Raw genomic sequence first — 26,471 nt, 5'->3', positions numbered from 1 at the left:
AAAACCCGAGCATGCGTGGTACCGTTGTTCACCACAGGTGGGTGCCAGATCACCTCATTATCCTACGGCTGCCCTGGCAAGGGGACAAGCCTGCGCATGCGTGATAAGTTGTTTACTACCAGACGGGACTGGATGTCGGTGCCATCTTTGTTTTACCGCGCTGCTCCCAACATCTCCCCGTTTTTTGTTTAATAAAATGACTGGTCTAGATCTGGGTGTCACGCCAATCTTGTCATTGCTCTTGTCTTACGTCATTCTTGACAATGACTTGGCCTTACCCGTCGTTGGGTTACCCTATCTCCACCATGCCCCATGTCTTAGGTTGGTCCGAGCTCAAGGAAAGTTGCCCGTCTCTGGATACAATGACTCCACATGACAGTGACAAACATGATCTAGGGCGAACTCTTAATCTTTCAAAGATGCCAGCCATATGTTGGGAGAAGCACCATTTTCAATGGTGGTCATAGCCTGGTAAACAACCACTTTGTGTCTGGCATGTTCTCTTTTTAAACGGCCAATAAGCCAGAGACATACTCTGCATCCCAGGAGGACAATAGCTCCCCAGGAAAACATGTCCGCCCACTCCTTAAAAAGGGAGAAAGCATTAGTAATCCATGAGGTAAAATCTTCAACTGTGATGGGGTCCAACCTGCAGTGTTGTTGAGGACAGCAATCTGTATCAGCAATTGTCTTGATAGTTGTTCTGCTTTCATGGACCAGTTTTTTTTTTTTTTTTTCAGATAATTTGAGATTTCTTTGTTCTGATGAGAATGTTGAGAAAAGTTAGCTCGCAAAGGAATAATGCATAAACTCTAAAGGAGGAAACGCAGGACAGCTGCATCATATGATACAGTGCTTCAATTTGTTAATCATTAGTCAGTCTCATGTCTAGATTTATCAAAACATCTCTGTCCCACAGTGTCACGGGAATGTCTATAACATAGGGAGTAATCTTTCCTGATCCATTCTGTATCCTTCCATGTCAATTCTTTGGAGCTTATTAAAGGAGCCATTTTGTACCCTAGACCATGTAGGGCCTGAGATGATGTTTGTGTAGGCCACCTAGGTGGCCAGTCATGAGCAGAGATAATACTACGATCTGCTCCAGTGTCCAACAGGCCAAGGAATGATCGTCCCTCTACAGTCAATGTTAACATTGGATGATCAACCAGTTCCAATGAGATAAAGGCAAATCGGGAGCCTGTAGATCCTAAGCCCCTGTCCCCTCTGATTCTATTTTCAGCAGGAAAACGCTTATGTAAGCTGGCAGAAGCAGCATTTGAGCGATTCTGTCTCCAGGGGAAATTGCAGTAATTCCCTGGGGGGAGGCTACCAGGACTTTTACTATGCCTAAATAATCAGGGTCAATTACTCCGGGTACAATCTGTAAACCCTTCAGGGCAGAGGAGGAGCGTCCCAACAATAGCCCAACTGTATCTTTAGGGAGGGGTCCTCTAAAATCTGTGTCTACAGGCTGCACTCCCATTTGGGGGTTAATATGAGTCTGGTGGTGGAGTGAAGGTCCAGTCCTGCGGAGCCTTTAGTGGCTCTCCTCGGTCCTTCGGGTGGCGAAGGAAAGGCCAAGGCCTCTGATTGTCCTGTCCCTGTCTGTTGCCCTGTAGAGCCCCATATATTTGAGGGCCCTGGGGATGTGGGCCCCATTGTCCATTTTTTGGCCATGCACCACCATATCCTGTCGCTAGGGGTCGGCCATCCAAGTCCTTCACAGATCTACACTCATTTGTCCAGTGGCTTCCCTTCTTACACCGTGGACATAGTCCAGGCTGCTTAGGTCTATCACTAATTCTTCCCTTATTCCTTTCAGGACACTGTCTTCGATAATGTCCTTTACAGTCACATTTGAAACAGGTATCCGTGGTGGTGGTTTTCCTTAACTGTATCACAGCTGCCGCTAGGCCAGCATTAGTCAATGGTCCTCCCAGTTCCCTGCAGACTTTCATCCAAATTTCTAAATCTTTATGTTTGTATGGTGTTATAGCAGTCCTACATTATTTTGTACATTGCTCATACACTAGCTGCTTAATGAGAGGCACGGCCATATCAAGGTCTCCGAAGATCTTGGTAGCAGCCTCTACCATGCGGGCCACAAAGTCTGAAACCCGCTCTGTGGGCCCTTGCAGAACCTTGGTAAGGTTCCCGGAGACTGTGCCCCTATTAGGCAGTGCTTTCTATGCCTTGATAGCTAGTTCATTAATTTGGCTATAGACTTGTTCTGGATAACCAGTCTGGTTCAGAGTGAATCTCCCTAGACCCAAAAGCATGTCAGCGTCCCAATGTCTCTGAGGGTCTACTCCTGAGGCCAGATTAATGGCGGCCTGAGTATTAGCATAGTCAAAAAGATAAGATTTCCAATCTAAGTATTGACCTGAGGAGAGGCAGGCTTTAACCAGACTCCCCCAATCCCCAGAAGTGAGGCAGTACCTAGAAATAGCCTCAACTTGAACCACAACAAAAGCTGTATTGACCCCATAGGTTCTGACTGATTCTGTCAATTGTTTTATAGTCTTAAAGTCAATGGGTTCATGATATCGATGCCCGTTAGCATCCAGAAACACTGGAAAACTTAATCCCATCTCTTTCTACACCTCTGGGCAAAAGGAAGTAGCTTTTGTAGACTTCACCATGCTTTTATATTGAGGGTTATACGGAGGTGCTGTTGGTATAACCGCTTTTTTGCCTAATTGTCTGTCTCGTTGCCACATGGCACTAGCGTGTGGCCAGTATGGATCATATCTCTCCCTCTCACACTGAGCAGCCTCTTCCTCGAGATCAGCCTCATCATTCTCAAAATCCAGTCTCAAAAACACTGAGTCTATCCTTCATGCTACAAGGTTTGACTGCCAATTACTACATATGAACGCATGATGGTGCGGTCTCCAATACCTCAACAAAGAGACATTGCCTTAAAATCTTTTAGAAGCCTGGTTTTTAGGATAAGATTTCCATAAAAATATTATCCCAATTTAGACCTGTTTCCCTAGATTGGCTCATGCCACATGTTGTCTAGAATGACTCCACCCAAATTTACCAGTTTTATGTCAACTTTCTGTTACCAATGTTACATTTTTTAATTATATCCAATAACTTAAGAGCCAATAGTCCATAACCAAGGCATGTAGAGAATATTTATACATTTAAAAGCAATCAGAAACAAAATTGAAGTGGCTACACATATCTTTAATATTTAAACCAATCACCATTTTTACTTTTTCTAGCTGTAGTTTTAAGAGAAACACCTCGTTACCTGATGAGTCCAATAATCATGGTCAAAGATTTTTCTAAGAGAAACAGCCATCAGTTCCATTACCTTAGAAACAGTGAAGCTCCTGGTGTCTTTAGGATCGGCTAGTATAAAAATTTAGCCAGCCCGCTGGGGAGCTTGTCCAGCAAACTTAGGCTTCTAGCTACAGATGCAGTCTCCAAAAGCCAGTTGAAACTTTTTTATTTATTTGTTCCTTTCTTGAAAGGAGTTAAAGCTACATCAATGGGTGAATCAACCAGCATTTAAAATTTTAACCTTTTCTTTTAAACATGAAACACAAAACATTCAAGCAACGAGAAGCAAAACCCAGACATAAATTGACATACATGGACAGCTTGGTGCACCAAGGACAGACAATAGACATAGAGGAAAAGAACTAGATGGTGTTCCACCAAAGGGACCCAGACATCCTACCTAAAGAACCCAGAACCAGAAATAAGCACTTCTCCAATAGGAACCAGCAGGAAGGCAAGACATCTCCCACCTCCTTCTGTTCTCAGGAGAGCTTCAAAAAACTTAAGTTCATTTCCTTCTTTTGTCAAAGCATCTGTGGAGAGTTCGGGAGGACTGTTTTTCTCAACCCCATTCTCTCTCTTGTCTAGGGTGTAAACTGTCTCTAGTCAGGGTCCAAAGACTAAAAGCATCTATGAGAATCGACTTTGCTTCTCTAGATTTTAACATAACTCTAAAAGAACACATACACAAAAACATTTTACCATTATTACCTTGTCCCCTTTTGACCACTACCACTACCCCAAATCTTTATCTTTGTACATGCTTTCAATTTCTGTGATCCTTCTGAAATCTGGTTACTGGGGCCTTTAAAATCTGTATCCACCACCTGAGTTCCCATTCGAGAGGTCAATACCAGTCTGGTGGTGGAACTGAGGTTGAATCCTGTGCTTCCTTTTGTTGCTCTGCAGGGCGGCCCCAGACCCAATGGTTCTACCTTTAGTTTCACTTTCTCTAAGCTGTCGGCGATGCTTTCTAGATTGTCTGACATTTCTAAGGTCAAGGCTTTTAAAGAAGAATATATCTTATTTGTTTCCTGGTCCTGGTTATCCTCTTTTTTTATCTCTGCCTTCGCTCTCTACCTTTTATCTCCTTTTCTTTTCTTTTTTCTTTCGAGACCTTTTCTCTCTCCGACATACTTTCTTGTTGCTCTGCAAGGACCCTCTGACCTGTCCTAACGGCTCTAACGGCTTCCTCACATCATTTATCCTCTACGCAGGCACAGACCATTCGTCAACGAGGTTTTGGTCTGGGTTTAAGCTTGCCCTCTGTGGCTTCTCTATCCCACACAAAGAAAAAAAGAAACAAAATTACAAGCCCTTCCCACAAAGGATTCATTGGAAACAACATTGCCATAGTTCACAAACCTTTCGGCCTCTATACCAAGGCTTTCATCTTCTCTGCTTACCTCCAGAGAACCTTATCATCCCTTATCCGGGAATTTACCGATGTCACCGTCCTGAATTTGAAGAGTTCTGAATCCATGAGAATGTCCTCAGGTTACTGTACAGACCACCAGTTGTTGTGCCCACCTCGGCTGGCAAGGAAGACACAACACAGTCGGATTCTTCTCAACAGCCTTTATTGTAGGACCACCTCTTTGCTCATACGGGGACCTGGAGCCGAAAAAGCGCTCGCCTTATATATACAGCAGGCTGAGGCTATGTTAATTGTCCTTCAGGGATTGAAGGAGCATGAATCCCTCATTAGCATATTAACGTCCTGGCCAACTGACGCCAGGTGCAAAACCCGCGCATGCGTGGTACCGTTGTTCACCACAGGTGGGCGCCGGATCACCTCATTATCCTACGGCTGCCCTGGCAAGGGGACAAGCCTGCGCATGCGTGATAAGTTGTTTACTACCAGACGGGACTGGATGTCGGTGCCATCTTTGTTTTACCGAGCTGCTCCCTACAAAAAATAAATAAAGAGAATTCACTGGACAGGAGTGTAGAACTTCTGGGCTTGTTTTGGTTATGTGTGTATCTGTGTGTGTGTGTGTGTGTGTGTGTGTGTGTGTGTGTACATGCATGCGTGTGAGGCAGTTTAAACCAGTCTGGCCTTGAACACAGAAATCCGGCCTCTGCCTCCCAAGTAGTGGGATTACAGTGTCCATCCCTGTGCCCTGCTTATGTTTAGTGGTCAGCCACTGGGGTGAGTGAGTCATATCAAGAATCGAAGGTATTTAGTGTAAACTGTAAAGACCTGTAGGAGCTACAAGAACATCCATGTGCAAGGCCTGGCAACAAATTGAAACTTCTGGAAAGTGGTGTTCTTTTCAGTTTCTCCAGTAGCCACACCTCCCCAGTCTCAATGGCTGTTTTTGTACTTTAGGCGAGAAGCTATTTACACTTAGGCAGGCAGCATTTTGTGGCAGAGCTGTTATCTGCCAAGCCCTCACAGGACAATGGAAAACAGAACCCAGCAGGAAAAGGATGAAGGCCAGGTGGTACCCACAGCCCTGCACATTGCACAGATGCAGGGCGTGGCTCAGATGCAGGGCGTGGCTCTGATGCAGTACCTCTTACCTAGCATTCGGCCCTGCCACTCCAGACACAGGGTGACTAGGTGACTGAGGGAACCTAGAGGGTGAGGGGAAAGTCTGGCCTAGTAATCAGCTGCATGAATGCAAGGCACTAAGCATGCTGGGCCTCTGGCTCATGTGTGCAGGAGTTCGGAACCCGCATATAGAGCCAGTAGTCCACATGCGTCCACAATCCCCAACCCTTAGCAGGAGATGGGAGGCAGAGGACAGAGCTTTGAAATACTCTTGAGCTAGCCTGATCTCTGCAGCAGCAAACGAAGGAGACCTTGCTGCAAACAAGGCTGAAGTGTTAGGGCAAAGACTCTCCATGACACGAAGGTGCCTGATGGTTGAGAGCCTTGGCGTGATGCAAGATGTCTGCTCTGTGTGGCCTGAGACACGTGAGTGACAGGGAGTCTTGGTTATGCACAGTTATAAGACTCACCTAATCCAAGTGTGCTGGCTTTCCCTAATAATCCAGCACTCCCAGCGAAGGGCTGGAGGATTATAGAGGCGAAGCCACGTGGGTTAGCCTGAGACCCTCTCTAGATAGACAGACCTCTACAAATGTTCCTGTGTTGTCCTCTGTCCAGGAAACAGGTCTCATCCATGAAACCTGAAGCAGAAAAGGATGGAGTGAACGTCCCCACAACCCTGGCAGAATACTGCATCAAAACTAAAGTGCCTTCCAATGACAACAGCTCAGATTTGCTTTATGACGACCTGTATGATGACGACATTGATAACGAAGACAAGGAGGAAGAAGATGCCGACTGTTATAATGATGATGATTCTGGAAATGAGGAATTGTGACATGTTCCTTCAGTTCCCTGTACTGCCCTGACATCTCAGGCCAAAAGGAGGGAAGCAAGTGGGTATCTACAGTGGCCACTCAGCAAAAACTTACTCATGGGGTGGGAAGCAAACAGGCCCTGCTGACTCACTCCTTTTGCAGATCTCAGTTTGCTCCTTTTTATGGACCTTACTGGAGAGAAAGTTCCCTCCACAGAATGTCTGAATCCTTGCATTCTTCCCTCCATCACTGTATTGATTCTTTTTTTTTTTAATTTTTTTATCTATATCAACTTGGGTATTTCTTATTTATATTTCAATTGTTATTCCCTTTCCCGGTTTCCGGGCCAACATCCCCCTAATCCCTCCCCCTCCCCTTCTATATTCGTGTTCCCCTTCCCATCCTCCCCACATTACCGCCCTCCCCCCAAAAATCATGTTCACTGGGGGTTCAGTCTTGGCAGGACCAAGGGCTTCCCCTTCCACTGGTGCTCTTACTAGGCTATTCATTGCTACCTACGAGGTTGGAGCCCAGGGTCAGTCCATGTATAGTCTTTGAGTAGTGGCTTAGTCCCTGGAATCTCTGGTTGGTTGGCATTGTTGTTCATACGGGGTCTCGAGCCCCTTCAAGCTCTTCCAAGCCTTTCTCTGATTCCTTCAAAGGGGGTCCCGTTCTCAGTTCAGTGTTTTGCTGCTGGCATTCGCCGGTGTATTTGCTGTACTCTGGCTATGTCTCTCAGGAGAGATATACATATGGTAACTGTCGGCTTGCACTTCTTTGCTTCATCCATCTTGTCTAATTGGGTGGCTATATATGTATGGGCCACATGTGGGGCAGGCTCTGAATGGGTGTTCCTTCCACCTCTGTTTTAACCTTTGCCTCTGTATTCCCTGCCAAGGGTATTCTTGTCCCCCCCTTTTAAAGAAGGAGTGAAGCATTCACATTTTGATCATCCGTCTCCAGTTTCATGCGTTCTGTGCATCTAGGGTATTTCAAGCATTTGGGCTAATAGCCAGTTATCAATGAGTGCATACCATGTGTGTTTTTCTGTGATTGGGTTACCTCACTCTGGATGATATTTTCCAGTTCCCTCCATTTGTCTATAATTTCATAAAGTCATTGTTTTTGATAGCTGAGTAATATTCCATTGTGTAGATGTCCTACATTTTCCGTATCCATTCCTCTGTTGGAGGACATCTGGGTTCTTTCCAGCTTGTGCCTGTTATAAATAAGGCTGCTATGAACATAGTGGAGCATGTGTCTTTCTTATATGTTGGGGCATCTTTTGGGTATATTCCCAAGAGAGGTATAGCTGGGTCCTCAGGTAGTGCAATGTCCAATTTTCTGAGGAACCTCCAGACTGATTTCCAGAATGGTTGTACCAGTCTGAAATCCCACCAACAATGGAGGAGTGTTCCTCTTTCTCCATATCCTCGCCAGCATTTGTTGTCACCTGAGTTTTTGATCTTAGCCATTCTCACTGTTGTGATGTAAAATCTCAGGGTTGTTTTGATTTGCATTTCCCTTATGACTAAAGATGTTGAACATTTCTTTAGGTGTTTCTCAGCCATTACACATTCCTCTGCTGTGAATTCTTTGTTTAGCTCTGAACCAACAGCCACCACCCCTCAAACTTCCCCTCACCCTGTCTCTGCAGAGTGTTCACAGCAAAACACCTTTGTCTGTTTCTAGATTCTTGAAGAATTAGTCTGTTTAAGACATTGTGTTTAAAGCTGGGAGCCCACTGGGAGTCCACAAGTGCTGAATATAGTGGGTAGCAAAAGAAAATGGGAAAAAAAGAAAAAAGAAAAAAACAAAACCTAAAAAAAATAAAAATAAAAAAAATCCACAAAACAAACTTTAAAAAAAAGCCAATTTCCCAAGGTTTAGCTGCTCCTTTACATTAGTGCATGTGCATTTGTTCAGCCCCGTGGTGGTGAGTTTTGTTTCTTTCCCTTCCTAAGGCTGGGCTGAGGTGGGCATCAGGGAATTACTCTTGCTAAGTCCGATGAAATGTGCTGCCTTTGTGAGACCATCCCAACATGGAGGCTGCAGCTACTCTGAGGAGATATCAGATTTTGCTTTTTGGAATGGATTGAGATCTAAAGCGTGAAATAAATATTCATACTTTACATAGAACTGAGCACTTGGTTGCTATTTATTTTAAAGGTAGGATAACTTTTTCCACCAGAAGGTGGGTCCGGGAGTGATGGTGGAAGTTAGTGTGTGTGAATTTCTAGTTCTGAAAACAGAACTATCCCAGTGTTGGTTGATGGCTCTGATGGGGAAGAATGAGGACTGCTGGTGGCCGCTGTTGGGAGAGGGTGGATCCCAGGTTTTTATTTAAGTAGCCACCTTTAATTACTCAGTATTAATCCTGGGTGCATGTGTTAAGATTTTGGTTTTCATTGGGCTGCTCATCTTGATAGTGATAATTGTGGATGTGTGCAACTTGGGAATGGTTGTCTACCTCATTGGATATGGTCTGGACTTCCTGCTCCTTTCAATGTACTTGGGCCAAGGAGTGCAAGCAGAGGTGGTTTATGGAGCTTCCCTGGGCTCCTGGCACTTGGGCTTTGTTCCCAGGTGTCAATCATGTGGCTCCCTGCAGCTTCATCCCAGACTTTAAAGAGGTTTTTGTTTAGCAACTGTGAAACCAGACTTCCAGAAGGATAGTGGGTTGAGATTCTTGTGTGCCAGGGTCCTTCCTTATCCTCAGATCACAGCTCAGAAAGAACCAAAGGGCAGAAGGGAACTGGGAAGGCCTGACCCTCCATAAGTAGACTATGCTTCCTCCTTCCATGGTTCCCCTTCCTTTCTGATCTCAGGGTTTTTTCATTCTCTCTTCACACTGCTCAATGAATGCGATTTCTCAGCAGTTCCCGGCCTCTTAAGTTTCATCTGTTACTAAATGAGACTGTTTACTGTTGAACACGTGAGCATTGAAATTTAGAGAAATTATCTCCACAGGCTGTACCTGAGTCTCCTAACTCAGGACCACAGCTGCTGTGCTGAACAGGGCCACGGCAAAGAGACACTTCCAGCTTTTGCTCCCAGATAGCCTGCAGATCTACAGATACTTTCTGATCTCTCCCCAGTGGCCACCCCTAGCCAATTGTTTGGTCTATACTCTCTTGGCACCCTAAAACTATGCCTTCTGATCCTAAAGCACCTAAGCCCAGGGCTTGCACCTTGTGCTTGGCACTGTGGAAGGTGCCCTGCTGGCCTGCGGGCCCTGTTGACTCAGGCAGCCAGAGAGGCAAGTGGGAGTGGACCGCTCAGCCTTTGGTGGGGGTGTGGTGTGGTCAGTTCCAAGGCCATGTGGACTCTGGCAGCCAGATGCTGTATTCTAAACTGACTTAACATGCTGGTCCAGACTTAGGTTCCCGAGAAGCTGTCCTGTGGAAAAGTCTCGAGTGTGTTATTTTTCCTTTTGGGAGTAGTTTTTTGTGTGCAAGTAGAAATGTTGACCACAGTGGTGCTGTCTACTTGGCCTGAGGAGAACAGGATTCCTTTTGGGTCCAGCGAAGACTCTGAGTGAATGCTCTGCGCGATCATGATTCAGTTGCTCCTCCTCTTGGTCTCCCAGCTCCTACCATTCCAGATTCTATTAGCCTCACTCCTTTTGTAATCACTTCTTAACCCTCTTCTCCTGGCCACTGTTGCTGGTTCCCTTATGTTTGATCCTGTCCATTGGAAGGGGAATTGGGCCTCTCCCCAGCCCTCAAGGAGGTTTACATTTACATCTGAAAAGATTCAGATGCAACTTCAACTGAAACCAGCAGATACCCTGACTTTAATAGTTTTCATAGCTAAAATTGTAGATGGCTTTTCAGTTTAAATTATGAGAATTTAATGCATTTCTGATGCATTTTGTTGGCTTCCCCTTTAGTGGTTTGTCTTTTTCTGCCCATCTGTCTACTAATAAAAATGTGAAATAAAAAAATACCTGTATTCCTACTTCACCATGGGTTGACCCCCATCTCCTTGTTTTAAAAATTGCACCTCATTGTCACCTTGACAATTGCCAGGTCTCTGCTAAAACTTTTCTTTGGGCTCCACCAGACCTTTTCTGAGAAGCTAACTACCATAGACCCTTGAGGGCAAGGACATTCGTTTAATTTGCCTGAAGGGCGTTGCCACCCTGGGCCAGCAGAGTTGTGTTCACCCACCTTGTGCTAGAGCACAGCAGGCAGCAGCACCATGCTGCTCAGTCCAGCATTCAGGTCAGAGAAGGAGCAACAGGTTAGACATTTGCTTTTTTTTCTGGCTCCTGCTAGGGTCCAAAGCTATGGGCCAAAAGCTTTAAGTGTTTGATGGCTTGACCACTAACTGTATAGCCATGTTCCATATCATGATCTCCAAATCTCCAACACTTGAGAACATTAATCAAAAAAAAAAAAACTGCTTTTAAAAAAAGGGTCCCACATGTAGCTATGGCCAGTTGCAAACTCTGCCTAGACTAAGGAGCTCACTAAAACATTTTGAATATGGTACACTCCCTTTTATCTCTCTTTAGCCTGCTCTGAAACAGTGGAGAGCCCCAACACAGGGTACTCTACATTGCTTGTCGCCAACCCCTGACTTAACAAACAGTCATAGACAGTGAATGGCAGGAGGATCGGTGACTGTCCGGGTCTGGCAGCCCCCCAGCTTTGAGTCGAGGCACTTGGCTTCTTAGCAGACGAGCAGTTGGGGTTTGGACAGCACTATCCTGGCACTCCTGTTCTCTGGGCCATATAAAGATGGCCCGTGGTCCTGAGGCTTACTAACAGGTGGCCAGAAAAGGGACATGAACTTGCCAAGGCACAGATGAGGCCCTGAAGAAGGTGACAGCAATTCAAGTGGCCACCCCTGTGAGATAGTGCCTCTCCCAAGCCATCTCCCTTAGCCACAGCACACAGAGACGCATGCTCTCAGAACTTTATTAGGTGGAGTTTGGGCGAGAGAAAACCCTGAAACAGTTGCCCACCTGGCTCAGGACAGCTGGTATAGAGGAGCCTTTGTTTGGAGATAGGCTTTCACTGAGATGGGAGCAGATCTTTGATTTCTTTATAAAGGAGCTGACTGGCTGAACATCTCTGAAATGTAGTTCAGATTTTTTTTTCAATGGTTGGTCAGAAAAGACAAGTCTCTAGAACAGGACCAGACCCAAAGCAGAAGCCCCTGCTGTGCACAGACATATAGGCACCAGGCTTATGCTGGACAGGGGTCACTTCTTCTATTTCCAGATTAAGATTTGTTGGAAGGGGGACCATGACAAATGACAAATGGATCAGTTTTTCAAAAACAAGTATAAAGTAATTACAGAGGGAAAAACAGCATGGTTCACAGGGAGTGAAATAAGTCATGAGTCTTCATTGGTACTGACCTGACCGCAAACCACGAGTTCTTCAGTGGCACACCCAGCAGCCCACTGAGCTGGGGTCACATAGAAAGACTGCAGGCAGAGTTGTCGGGCCTACTTGGCTATAGTAACAGTGTCCATCCCGGGAGAGCACACTTGTATGCAACCCGTCGCCACAGTCCAGCTCTTCCAGGTTTCTATCACATTTACAAATACATACATAAATACATTACATACAATAGTGGGTCTGGGAGGCAGGCTTCCTATAGAGAAGCTCAGCTGACGGTTATGTCTCAGAATTCTTGGTCTAATAACTGCTTCAAAAATAAGGCTTATTAAAAATAATGGCGTATGGTTAATGGAAGAATATTAAATTTCCAAACACCGCGATTTTCAGTTATTTTGCACCACTGAATTGTAGACTTCTCTTATCCTTTAACACGTATTGTTTTCATTGATTCCCCTCTTAGTGGAAGTGTTTGATTAAGGCCAAAGTTGCTGAATACACAATAATAGAAGCAATTACAAACAAGGAGCATATTGGGGAAATATTATATTAACTGTCAAGCACACATGGTGGTTAAATGTTCTGATTTAAAGCATCTCCTTTCAGACTGGAGACATGAAGAACTCCCTTAGAGAAACACAGGAAAACATAAATAAACAAGTAGAAGCCTACAGAGAGGAATCACAAAAATCCCTGAAAGAATTCCAGGAAAACATAAATAAACAAGTAGAAGCCTATAGAGAGGAATCACAAAAATCCCTGAAAGAATTCCAGGAAAAAACAATCAAACAATTGAAGGAATTAAAAATGGAAATAGACACAATCAAGAAAGAACACACGGAAACAACCCTGGATATAGAAAACCAAAGGAAGAGAGAATGAGCCATAGATACAAGCATCAGAATACAAGAGATAGAAGAGAGAATCTCAGGAGCAGAAGATGCCATAGAAATCATCGACTCAACAGTCAAAGATAATGTAAAGTGGAAAAAGCTACTGGTCCAAAACATACAGGAAATCCAGGACGCAATGAGAAGATCAAACCTAAGGATGATAGGTATAGAAGAGAGTGAAGACTCCCAGCTCAAAGGACCAGTAAATATCTTCAACAAAATCATAGAAGAAAACTTCCCTAACCTAAAAAAGAGATACCCATAGGCATACAAGAAGCCTACAGAACTCCAAATAGATTGGACCAGAAAAGAAACAACTCCCGACACATAATAGTCAAAACACCAAATGCACAAAATAAAGAAAGAATATTAAAAGCAGTAAGGGAAAAAGGTAAAGTAACATATAAAGGCAGACCTATCAGAATCACACCAGACTTTTCGCCAGAGACTATGGAAGCCAGAAGATCCTGGACAGATGTCATACAGACCCTAAGAGAACACAAATGCAAGCCTAGGTTACTGTATCCTGCAAAACTCTCAATTAACATAGATGGAGAAACCAATATATTCCATGACAAAACCAAATTTACACAATATCTTTCTACAAATCCAGCACTACAAAGGATAATAAATGGTAAAGCCCAACATAAAGAGTCAAGCTACACCTAGAAAAAAGCAAGAAACTAATCGTCTTGGCAACAAAACAAAGAGAAGAAAAGCACACAAACATAACCTCACATCCAAATATGAATATAACAGGAAGCAATAATCACTATTCCTTAATATGTCTCAACATCAATGGCCTCAACTCCCCAATAAAAAGACATAGATTAGCAAACTGGATACACAACGAGGACCCTGCATTCTGCTGCCTACAGGAAACACACCTCAGAGACAAAGACAGACACTACCTCAGAGTGAAAGGCTGGAAATCAACTTTCCAAGCAAATGGTTGGAAGAAGCAAGCTGGAGTACTCATTCTAATATCAAATAAAATCAATTTTCAACTAAAAGTCATCAAAAAAGATAAGGAAGGACACTTCATATTCATCAAAGGAAAAATCCTCCAAGATGAACTCTCAATCCTAAATATCTATGCCGCAAATACAAGGGCACCTACATACATAAAAGAAACCTTACTAAAGTTCAAAACACACATTGTACCTCATACAATAATAGTAGGAGATTTCAACACCCCACTCTCTTCAATTGACAGATCATGGAAACAGAAATTAAACAGAGATGTAGATAGACTAAGCGAAGTCATGAAGCAAATGGACTTAACAGATATTTATAGAACATCCTATCCTAAAGCAAAAGGATATACCTTCTTCTCAGCTCCTCATGGTACTTTCTCCAAAACTGACCATATAATTGGTCAAAAAACGGGCCTCAACAGGTACATAAAGGTAGAAATAATCCCATGCGTGCTATCAGACCACCACGGCCTAAAGATGGACTTCGATAACAATAAGGGAAGAACGCTCACATATATACGTGGAAGTTGAACAATGCTCTACTCAACGATAACCTGGTCAAGGAAGAAATAAAGAAAGAAATTAAAGACTTCTTAGAATTTAATGAAAAAGAAGGTACAGCATACCCAAACTTATGGGACACAATGAAAGCTGTGCAAAGAGGAAAACTCATAGCGCTGAGTGCCTTCAGAAAGAAACAGGAAAGAGCATATGTCAGCAGATTGACAGCACACCTAAAAGCTCTAGAACAAAAAGAAGCAAATACACCCAGGAGGAGTAGAAGAGAGGAAATAATCAAACTCAGAGCTGAAATCAGCCAAGTAGAAACAAAAAGGACCATAGAAAGAATCAACAGAACCAAAAGTTGGTTCTTTGAGAAAATCAACAAGATAGATAAACCCTTAGCCAGACTAACGAGAGGACACAGAGAGTGTGTCCAAATTAACAAAATCAGCAGTGAAAAGGGAGACATAACTACAGAATCAGAGGAAATTCAAAAAATCATCAGCTCTTACTATAAAAGCCTATATTCAACAAAACTTGAAAATCTGCAGGAAATGGACAATTTCCTAGACAGATTCCAGGTACCGAAGTTAAATCAGGAACAGATAAACCAGTTAAACAACCCCATAACTCCTAAGGAAATAGAAGCAGTCATTAAAGGTCTCCCAACCAAAAAGAGCCCAGGTCCAGACGGGTTTAGTGCAGAATTCTATCAGACCTTCATAGAAGACCTCATACCAATACTATCCAAACTATTCCACAAAATTGAAACAGATGGAGCACTACCGAATTCCTTCTATGAAGCCACAATTACTCTTATACGTAAACCGCACAAAGACCCAACAAAGAAAGAGAACTTCAGACCAATGTCCCTTTTGAATATCGACGCAAAAATACTCAATAAAATTCTGGCAAACAGAATCCAAGAGCACATCAAAACAATCATCCAACATGATCAAGTAGGCTTCATCCCAGGCATGCAGGGATGGTTTAATATGCGGAAAACCGTCAACGTGATCCATTATATAAACAAACTGAAAGAACAAGACCACATAATCATTTCATTAGATGCTGAGAAAGCATTTCACAAAATTCAACATCCATTCATGATAAAAGTCCTGGAAAGAATAGGAATTCAAGGCCCATACCTAAACATAGTAAAAGCCATATACAGCAAACCAGTTGCTAACATTAAACTAAACGGAGAGCAACTTGAAGCAATCCCACTAAAATCACGGACTAGACAAGGCTGCCCACTCTCTCCCTACTTATTCAATATAGTTCTTGAAGTTCTAGCCAGAGCAATCAGACAACAAAAGGAGATCAAGGGGATACAGATCAGAAAAGAAGAAGTCAAAATATCACTATTTGCAGATGATATGATAGTATATCTAAGTGATCCCAAAAGTTCCACCAGAGAACTACTAAAGCTGATAAACAACTTCAGCAAAGTGGCTGGTATAAAATTAACTCAAATAAATCAGTAGCCTTCCTCTACACAAAAGAGAAACAAGCCAAGAAAGAAATTAGGGAAACAACAACCTTCATAATAGACCCAAACAATATAAAGTACCTTGGTGTAACTTTAACCAAACAAGTAAAAGATCTGTACAATAAGAACTTCAAGACTCTGAGGAAAGAAATTGAAGAAGACCTCAGAAGATTGAAAGATCTCCCATGCTAATGGATTGGCAGGATTAATATAGTAAAAATGGCCATTTTACCAAAAGTGATCTACAGATTCAATGCAATCCCCATGAAAATACCAATCCACTTCTTCAAAGAGTTAGACAGAACAATTTGCAAATTCATCTGGAATAACAATAAACCCAGGATAGCTAAAACTATTCTCAACTATAAAAGGACTTCAGGGGGAATCACTATCCCTGAACTCAAGCTATATTACAGAGCAATAGTGATTAAAAGCTTCATGGTATTGGTAGAGACACAGACAGAAAGACCAATGGAACAGAATTGAAGACCCAGAAATGAACCCACACACCTTTGGTCACTTGATTTTTGACAAAGGAGCCAAAACCATCCAATGGAAAAAAGATAGCATTTTCAGCAAATGGTGCTGGTTCAACTGGAGGTCAACACGTAGAAGAATGCAAATCGATCCATGCTCATCACCCTGTACAAAGCTTAAGTCCAAGTGGATCAAGGACCTCCACATCAAACCAGATACACTCAAACTAATAGAAAAAAAACTAGAGCAGCATCTCGAACACATGGGCACTGGAAAAAATTTTCTGAACAAAACAGCAATGGCTTATGCTCTAAGATCAAGAATCGACAAATGGGATCTCATAAAACTGCAAAGCTTCTGTAAGGCAAAGGGCACTGTGGTTAGAACAAAACGGCAACCAACAGATTAGGAAAAGATCTTTACCAATCCTACAACAGCTACAGGGTTTATATCAAAAATATACAAAGAACTCAAGAAGTTAGACCGCAGGGAGAAAAATAACCCTATTAAAAAATGGGGTTCAGAGCTAAACACAGAATTCACAGCTGAGGAATGCCGAATGGCTGAGAAACACCTAAAGAAATGTTCAACATCTTTAGTCATAAGGGAAATGCAAATCAAAACAACCCTGAGATTTCACCTCACCCCAGTGAGAATGGCTAAGATCAAAAACTCAGGTGACAACAAATGCTGGCGAGGATGTGGAGAAAGAGGAACACTCCTCCATTGTTGGTGGGACTGCAGACTGGTAAAACCATTCTGGAGATCAGTTTGGAGGTTCCTCAGAAAATTGGACAGTGAACTACCGGAGGATCCAGCTATACCTCTCTTGGGCATATACCCACAAGATGCCCCAACATATAAAAAAGACACGTGCTCCACTATGTTCATAGCAGCCTTATTTATAACAGGCACAAGCTGGAAAGAACCCAGATGCCCTTCAACAGAGGAATGGATACAGAAAATGTGGTACATCTACACAATGGAATATTACTCAGCTATCAAAAACAATGTCTTTATGAAATTCATAGACAAATGGTTGGAACTGGAAAATATCATCCTGAGTGAGGTAACCCAATCACAGAAAAACACACATGGTATGCACTCATTGATAAGTGGCTATTAGCCCAAATGCTTGAATTACCCTAGATGCATAGAACACATGAAACTGAAGATGGATGATCAAAATGTGAATGCTTCACTTCTTCTTTAAAACGGAGCAAGAATACCCTTGGCAGGGAATACAGAGGCAAAGATTAAAACAGAGGTGGAAGGAACACCCATTCAGAGCCTGCCCCACATGTGGCCCATACATATACAACCACCCAATTAGACAAGATGGATGAAGCAAAGAAGTGCAGGCAGACAGGAGCCGGATGTAGATCTCTCCTGAGAGACACAGCCAGAATACATCAAATACAGAGGCGAATGCCAGCAGCAAACCACTGAACTGAGAATAGGACCCCTGTTGAAGGAATCAGAGAAAGAACTGAAAGAACTTAAAGGGGCTCGAGACCCCTTATGAACAACAATGCCAAGCAACTAGAGCTTCCAGGGACTAAGGCACTACCTAAAGACCATACATGGACTGACCCTGGACTCTGACCTCATAGGTAGCAATGAATATCCTAGTAAGATCATCAGGGAAGGGGAAGCCATGGGTCCTGCTAAGACTGAACCCCCAGTGAACGTGATTGTTGGGGGAAGGGCTGCAATGGGGGGAGGGTGGGGAGGGGAACACCCATAAAGAAGGGGAGGGGGAGGGATTAGGGGGATGTTTGCCCGGAAACCGGGAAAGGGAATAACATTCGAAATTTAAATAAGAAATACTCAAGTTAATACAAAAAAAGATGTATAATCACAATAAAACTGTAGAATTTTTTTTTGTTTTCTGAAACATTCTCATTTAGTCCAAGCAAGCCTTCAACTTGCTCTATAGTTCAAAAGATGACTTTGATCTCCCGATTCTCTTGGCTGCAACCTCCCAAGTGCCGGGATTATAGGTGTGTGAGACCATATTGGACAACCAATACAGAATACTTTTAGCTCCCAAAGCATTCTGTGTCATCACCAAACATGTATGCTTCTTCTTACATGGGCCTCATAGTCTGCCTGTACCGCTCTCCATGCAAATCATTTGCAAATAATTCCTATCAGACCTCACAGGCTGTTTTTTTTTTTTTTAAATAATACCCACACATTTATTTATTTTTATGTGTGTTGTCGTTTTGCCTGCATGTGTTTCTGTGTGAGAGTGTCGGATTCCCCAGAACTGGAGTTAGGGACGGTTGTCAGCTGCCTTGTGGGGTGCTGGGAATTGAACACTTGTCTAACCTACAACTCTCCCCAATTGGAGTGAAATCCGTCTTACCGCAGTCAAACTGGAAACAGCTCAAGTGTCCTGAAGCTTCTGCAGTGTAAAATGTATCAGGAGATTTAAAAAGCTGATGCTGGAATAGGTTTCTGGCCCACTGGATGCTGATCTCTCTCTCTCTCTCTCTCTCTCTCTCTCTCTCTCTCTCTCTCTCTCTCTCTCTCATTTCAATCTCAAAATAGAAGAGCCATCATCAAAGTCCTTGCAGGGCAGGTGTCCAGGGGCTGCTCTGAATGCTGCTGACTGCTCTTTTGAGGGGGTGTGCCAGAGAGCATGACCTTGAAGTAGTTCTCCCCCCAGTCAGGACACAGAGAGCCACCGAAGCCCTCCAGAACCTGGGAAACCAGGCCACAGTTTAAGAGTAATATTATGGAGATTTAGAATAGGCTTTCTTAGTGCCTCGTTAATCTTAATTGTCAATTTGGCACCGGGGCAGAAGGAACCTCTACTAAAGAATTGTCTCCATCCAATTGGCTTGCGGGCCTGTCTGCGGGATACTTTGCTGATTGACTCAGGAGCACTCCGATGTGTTCTGACTTCTGCGGGTACCTGCAGCACAGACAGGCCTGAGTTGATTTAAAAAGCTAGCTGAGCAGCAGTCCTTCATGGTTCCTAATTCAGTTCCTGCCTCCAGGTTCCTGCCTGGAGCTCCTTCCTGCCTGGCCTCCCGCTAAGATGGTCTAGAACCTGCGAGCTGAAATAGACCTTTCTCCCCCAAGTTGCTTTTGGTCATGATGTTTATCACCGCAACAGGAAGGAAGTTAGGATAAGCAGCACACGTCTAGACTAATATTTGGGAGGCAGCTCTAGAAAGAGGCAGAACTGAGTTCAAATCTGAGTTTCGCTTACTTTCTATGTAATGGAGAATCAATTGTTTCTTTCTTTCTTTTTTTAAAGCTCCAGAACTTTTTGTGAGTATGAAATCTGCCATTAACATTTTGGCGGTTAGGGCTGGAGAGATGGCTCAGGAATTATCCTTGTCTCATAGAGAGGACGGAGTGTTTTGGTCCCAGTGCTGGCATCTAGTCGCTAACAATTACTTGACACTCTAGTTCCAGGGTATCTGCCTCTCTTCTAGACTCCTTGGGTGCCTATACTAACACATGACCATGCTCCCATTAAAAAAACAAGAAAAAAAACCCCGCATAGTCATTTAATTAAAAATTAAAATATGGCCTGGGAGAGATGTTAGAGGATTAGAACACTTGCTGCTCTTTCGAAGGAACCAGGTCTGGTTCCAGCATCTATATGATAGCTTACAGGCACCTGTAACAACCAGTTCCAGGAAATTCAACAGCCTGCTCTGTCTCCTGCAGGCTCCAGGCATGCATGGAGTCCTCCTATATACATGCAGTCAAAGCATTCCTACACATGAATCTGTAAAAAGATTAGTAAACTACTAAAAAAAAGAAGTTGGCAGTTAATATTTCAAACTCTCAGATACCTTGAGAAAGGGGTATTTCCTTGTGGGCTGTTCTGAGCGTTATGGCTCCTGAATTCTGTTAACTCCACCATCAGCTGATACAGGTGCCTTATAGTTCTTTGAGATAAATACCTTGAGATGGTATTTTTTTATGTCTGTGTGTGCGGAAATGGTATTAAACCACATACTACCACAACAAACAAATAAATCAGCAAATGCTCTACTACTGACCTACATTCCTAGTCTACCTATGTATGTAACAGGACCTCACTATGTACCCTATGCTGACATTGGATTTATGATTCCTGAATCAACCAAGGTGCTAGTGTTATGGGTGTGTGTCAACACTCCTGGTTCTAAAGCATATTTGATAGCTCCCAAATTGGAGGAACACTGGACTGGAAGAACAGGATGAATGACACATTCTTCTGCACCACTCTCTCTCTCTCTCTCTCTCTCTCTCTCTCTCTCTCTCTCTCTCTCTCTCTCACACACACACACACACACACACACACTTCTTCCCTTTTGTTTTCTCTCTATCTCTGTCTACACATACATACACACACACATTCTTCCCTTTTGTTTTCTTTCTATCTCTGTCTACACATACATACACACACACATGCACACACACACATTGACACACTCACACACACACTGACATAGTCGCACACACACTTCTTCCCTTTTGTTTTCTCTCTATCTCTGTCTACACATACACACACACACACACACACACTTCGTCCCTTTTGTTTTTTCTCTATCTCTGTCTACACATGCACACCCACCCCTTCTTCCCCCACCCACACACACACACTTGCACACTCACAAATAAAATAAAATAATAATTGGGCTGGAGAGATGGTTACTTGGTTAAGAGCACTGACTGCTCTTCTAGAGGATCTGGGTTCAATTCTCAGCACCCATATGTTGGCTCAGAATCATTTGTAACTGCAGTTCTAGGAAATTTGACACCTTCTTCTGGCCTCCAAAAGAATCAGGCATGCACATAGGGCCCAGACATACATGCAGGCAAAACACCCCTTACACATACAATAAAAATATTTTAATATAAAACATAATAAAAATGGCTTAATATAAAAATAACTAACAAATAACCTGCTGACCATATAAACCGAATTTTAAAAAAAATCTGCCTTATCTTCAAGTTGAAGATTTACTAAGGTGATTTAAGCACGGGAATTTCATAAGCCCTACTTAAACCATGTATATTCAATGATCACAGAGTAAAACTAAAAGACAAGGATCGCAGGAGAGATGTTTGTTAGACCATTAAATGCCAAATTCAGCAGAATATTGAGATTGAGCGGGGACATAGTCTATTCCTTACTTTCCCAATGAGTCTGTTTGATATTCAATCCTGAATCTACCCTTCCCCCACAGCGTCTCCCTCAATTTCAAAGAGTGCCTATATGGCTTAAGATACAGAGTATGTTCTATCCCCACCTTTTCCTCCCACCCCATACCCTGGCTATTAATTGGGGGGAATCATGGGACCTAAATTGATCAGCCAGAAAAAATCTCAGGACTTCTTTAGAAGCCAGAGAAGCCATCTCTCAAGTACAATTTCCTGTAAGGATACAAAACAGGGCCTGCAACTGCCCACAGACCACACCAGGCACTGCCACACCTAGAGGTGCCACATCAGGAGGACATGGGGATCAGAATAAAGATGTAGATGGACTTGTGGGGAGGGGGCTAACAGGTAAACGTGTTTACTAAGAGAAACCTGACTGTTTGAAAACAACTCGGGGGACTCACATGATGGAAGGAGAGACCATTCCTGGAGTTGTTTTCCAACCTTCACATGTCCACCATAAATGAGTATGTGCTCTGAGACACACACACACACACACACACACTCACTTGCTAAATGTAACAAAGTTATATTTATTTATTTATTTATTTGATCGTGTATTTAATTGGTATACGTGTTTTGCCTGTGTATGCCTGGTGCCTGAGGCAGCCAAAAAACAGCATCATCAGATCCCCTGAACTAGTTACAGGTGGTTGTGGGCCTTGATGTAGGTGCTGGGCCCACTGAGCCTGGGTCCCCTGGAAGAGCAGCCAGTATTCTTAACTGCTGAGCCCTCTCTCCAGTCCCTGTAATAATTTTATTTTTTTAGTTGTAAACAAACGTGCTGATGGGAATCAAGCCTGTTTTCTTCCCCTTCAGGTAAGACTTTTTCAGCAAGTAAGTCTATAAATAGGATTTCTTTTTATTTTTCTCCAGTACCAAGGACTGAACCCATGTTTGAACCATTGAGCTACACTGCAGCATGTAGTCCTGTTTAAGTCAGTTTGAGCAGACTTTTCTCTTTATACTGAAACAGTACATATATATGTATATATGAGACAGGGCTAGCTATGATTTTAAGGAATTCATTCTAAAAAAATTATAATGGCTAGCCTGAGAAAGTTTTAAAAGTGTTATAGCTATTACATTGCTGGAAGCATTAGTCATTTAAGTGAGAGTATAGCAGGTACCATATCTACTTAACGATGGACTGTTAATAAGACACAGAAAGACAAAAGAGGAGGGATCCATTACTCCCTGCATTATAAGAGGAATACATGCTACTTATAGAAAATATAGTATTTTGAGAAGACTAAAGCAACTGTTTTAATCCTATTATCCAGAAAAATTAACATGTTGGCTTATTTTCTTCTAGTCTACTTTAAATGCACAATTAAAATTACTATATGTTTGCAATTTACATTATATTTTAAAAGAATTTGTCTTATCTTTCTTAGTATGGTGACTACTCCTATAATCATAGCACTAAGAGGCAGAAGCAGGAGGAACAGACAGCTTGAGTTTTATGGTAAGTTCAGGGACAGCCTGGTTCCACAGCAGGACTTGTGTCTCAGGGAAACCAAGGACTATGAAGAAAGCGGTGGAAATGCATAGGGCGTGCTGAGCTCTGGGCTGTGTCTTCAACTTCAAAGTATGTAAATAAATAACTAATCCCTCAAATGCATTTAAAATACTTATTCTCAGCCTAGGTTATTTTCCTAGGAATGAAGTAATTGAGCTGTACAGGGTCCATATGAATATGAAACCAGAGAATGTATACAAAGGAAATTTGTAAATTTAAAAATTGCTGCTCAGAACTATTGTTCTATTGCCATCTCTGGTCCCTTTTTTCTACTCTCCCAATGATCCTACCATTCTGTACCAGGCACTTACTTTTGGACTGTGTACTGAGCTAAACACATGTAGCTAAAATTCCTTCCCTTAGGTCGTGGTAAACAAGGTCTATCCCCCACTCACAAAGTCACAGTGACAAACTGAGGTATGAGGCCCCAGTTCACTGTGGGGCCTCAGGGAGTTTATTGCACTTCCTTACAGAGGGTAGAAAAGGGGTTACTAACTGGTGGTATGTGAGCTCTTTCCCCAGCAGGCTACAATTGGAGACCTTTGACCCCCCAAAAAATTAATGCTTCCCTGAAAAAGCTGTAGCAGTGTAGATGGAGCCTTCCCCCCTGTAGGGTAACAGAAGGGTAGATTGAAACGTTGTATCCTTTGGGAAAGCTCCTTCAGCAATTTAAAACAATTTCAGGATATCCTTGAAACTGATTCACTAAGCCGCTCCTAACTGTCCGGACCTCCCAACAATTCATCCTGTTTTTTAATTAAAACATTTTCCAGAAGCTCCAAAGAGAGCTGTACCCAAAGGAATCGGAAAATATCCCGCAGGGACGGGGGAGTGGGGCGTGCCTGAATCCCTAGGCTGAAGGTGGATGATGTAGAGCCACCCCAATAGATAACCACGCAGGAGCCTCAGGCCTTAGGAACAGCGGCCCATGGTCTGCCCACAATACTCCTGATTCCCCAGCCTGGAGTCCAGAGCAGGGGCGGGGCTGTCGTGTCTTGGGGCGGGGCCATGCGGGGGCACGCGCTGGATGGGGAGGGGAGACGGTGCATCCATGCTCTGATTGGGCCTTGGTTAAACAAGGGGCGGCAAGTTAGGCTAGTTATGCCTGCTTGTATTGGATCCTGTTGAAGAAGGGCGTGGTTTTGTGAAGTCTGTTGAAGTCGGTTAAAACCCACCAGGTCGGTGGTGAACCGGCTTCAGACGGTTTTTGTGGTGGTAGGGAGGCGCTCTGGTCTGGCGCTGAGCCCAGGCCACAGCGACCCGGCCAAGGATGGCGGCTACCAGCAAGCTACCTGTCCTGCTGCTACTCAGGCTTAGGCCGTGCGCCCTGTGCTTCTGGCTGGCTACATCAAGGTGAGAACCAGGCGAGCTCAGGTGAGGCGTCGCCTCCCATAGTCCGGGAGCGTCATCTGTGGGCGGGCATGGGACCGTGGTCGAGGGTGCGACTTGAAGTTAGGCACAGAGGCAGGTGGCCTCTCCTTCAACCTTCCCATGCACCTCAGCTTTGCACTGAGCTTAGCGCTGAGGTCCGACTGACTCAGTTGCCTGAGAGGCCAAATGAAAGGCATGTGGGCGTCGGGGCTGCGAGGCCGCCCAAGTCCCCTACCTGTGGCGGTGCAGCGGCGCGGCCTCAGGCCTCATCCTCAGGACACCGCACTGCGCCCCCCCCCCCCCCCCCCCCGCTTCAGGCCCTGCGCGCCAAGGCCATGGGCCCTGCGGTCCTGTGGCGCTCTAAGTGGGCGGGTCCGTGCAGGGTCAGCAGGGCGCTCTGCACCCTCCCCTGCCTCCCAGCCCTTTGCACAAGTCTGGCAAACTAGGGAGCCAGGCTTTCCTGCTCCCGAGGAACGTTCAGCCTTTAGGGAAGCTATGCACCAGTACATTTGGAAAACCTTTCAGGGTTACTTTACTTGGGTCAGGATCACAGTGGTTTCTCTGCACCAGAGGTCATGCCTCCCATCCCACCCCTGTTAACCTGGTGAAGTCTTCTAGCGTCCCTGGTGGGTGGCGGGAATTCAGGCAACTGAAAGAGGCAGAATGTTGGGTGTGGAACCTGTATTGGGGCATACTCTGCACCTAGCCTCCCCTCAAGAACCCTTTGTTGCCTAGGGAGCCGTGGGCATTTATTTTTACTTACTTTTCTCGAAATAGTGCTTGAACTGTAGGACTGGAATGTGTGTTTCTGGTGTAGTTTATTTCTTCTTGTGCCTGCTCGTATTAAAAAAGAAAAAAAGTACCGTGGCTTTCTGTATGTTGAGCTTGTGTCAGAGATTGCATTTGATTAAATAGGCATTACCTGAGAATGTTGTCATTAAAAAAAAAATTCCTTGCTCAGAATGAATTCATTTCTACAGAATGTGTAAATATTTCTTCTAGTAAAAAGATCTAATGAGGAAAAAAATCCTCTGGATGGAACAGCTCAAAACAATCTTAGTATTTGTCTTGCTTAAAACTTTTTGACTGAGGTGGGAAAAAAGGTCAGTCCTTAGTAGAAACAGCGAATGTTTATACCTGAACTTTTAGATTCTTTCACCTTCCACACAGTGGGTAGGGTAGTGTCTGTGACCCCTGGTAAGAAGATGCTGGGAAATAGCTACATTGAGCAGGATAAGAAGAGAAGGGACTGAAGTGGGGAAACTGAGTTTTATTTATTGGGTGGGACTTAATGGGTCAATGTCAAAAACCATTGTTCACACTCAACCTCACTTCCCAGTGGTGTGAGAAAGTTAGGTGCTAGTAAATTCACAACAAAGGATTCTTCAGTTTTGAAGAATCCATTTAACATTTAATGCCTCCAGGTGGGGAACTATCAATATCAGAATTAGTTGTTATGGATTAATTTTGACCGTTTGCCACACTGTACAATTGAAAAGTTTGGCTAAACAACATGAAAAACATTTTTTGCCATATTCTTTTAAAATGGAGTTTTGTGGACACCTCACTTCCTTGGAACAGTATTGTTGTTCACATTGTCATTGTCTCAAGTGCTCTTTCCTTTTGCTGAGTGGCAGAAAATTATTCACATGTGTACTCTTTGTTTATTTGCTGTCAAGCAAAGGATTGCTAAAGCCGTAATTCAGATGAGAATGGCTTAAATCATGATGTCTTCGAGAAGGCCTTATTGACATTAGCCAAGGGGATTCTGGCCAAATCCCTGATCAAGTTGCTTGGCACAGAATTATTGATTGGTGGATCTTTAGTGTTGACTAAATTAATCTTTTGCATCTTTTTTTAAACATCTCTCTGCTCTGGGCACTTCCAGGGCATTTTCTCTTGTGTGCAAGTCCCAAGTGTGTGCCTAAACTGCTCCATTTCCTAAGCTTCTGAAAGGCAGAACTTGAATCTCCTCTGCTATGTCTGAAAGTGATCTTTTGATGGTCAGTATCCAGGAAGCTCAAGAGTGACAACTGAGTTGGAAACTGCTTTCTGAGATCCTTGTGAAAGGTAGAGTTGTGTCGGAGTAATGTT

General features: G+C 43.6%; 1 long non-coding RNA gene across 2 annotated transcripts; it reads right to left on the bottom strand.

Annotated features, from left to right (window-relative positions):
- Positions 1-4,858: 4,858 nt before the first annotated feature.
- LOC148004528 (uncharacterized) lies at positions 4,859-24,729 on the bottom strand. 2 transcript variants are annotated; one of them, XR_015624523.1, is made up of 4 exons: positions 24,613-24,719; positions 11,984-12,156; positions 6,265-6,435; positions 4,859-5,206 (listed from the first exon to the last, which is right to left on the bottom strand). It is a non-coding gene; the product is annotated as an uncharacterized LOC148004528 (long non-coding RNA). The 2 variants fall into 2 exon arrangements; XR_015624524.1 differs by lacking the exon at positions 6,265-6,435 and having other exon boundaries at positions 24,613-24,729.
- Positions 24,730-26,471: the final 1,742 nt, after the last annotated feature.

This window comes from Rattus norvegicus, chromosome 7 (assembly GCF_021556685.1).
Source record: "Rattus norvegicus strain SHRSP/BbbUtx chromosome 7, alternate assembly SHRSP_T2T, whole genome shotgun sequence".
In the NCBI taxonomy this organism is placed as follows: Eukaryota; Metazoa; Chordata; class Mammalia; order Rodentia; family Muridae; genus Rattus; species Rattus norvegicus.
The sequence above is the reverse complement of the archived record's forward strand: the minus strand, read 5'-3'. Positions and strand labels throughout refer to the sequence as shown.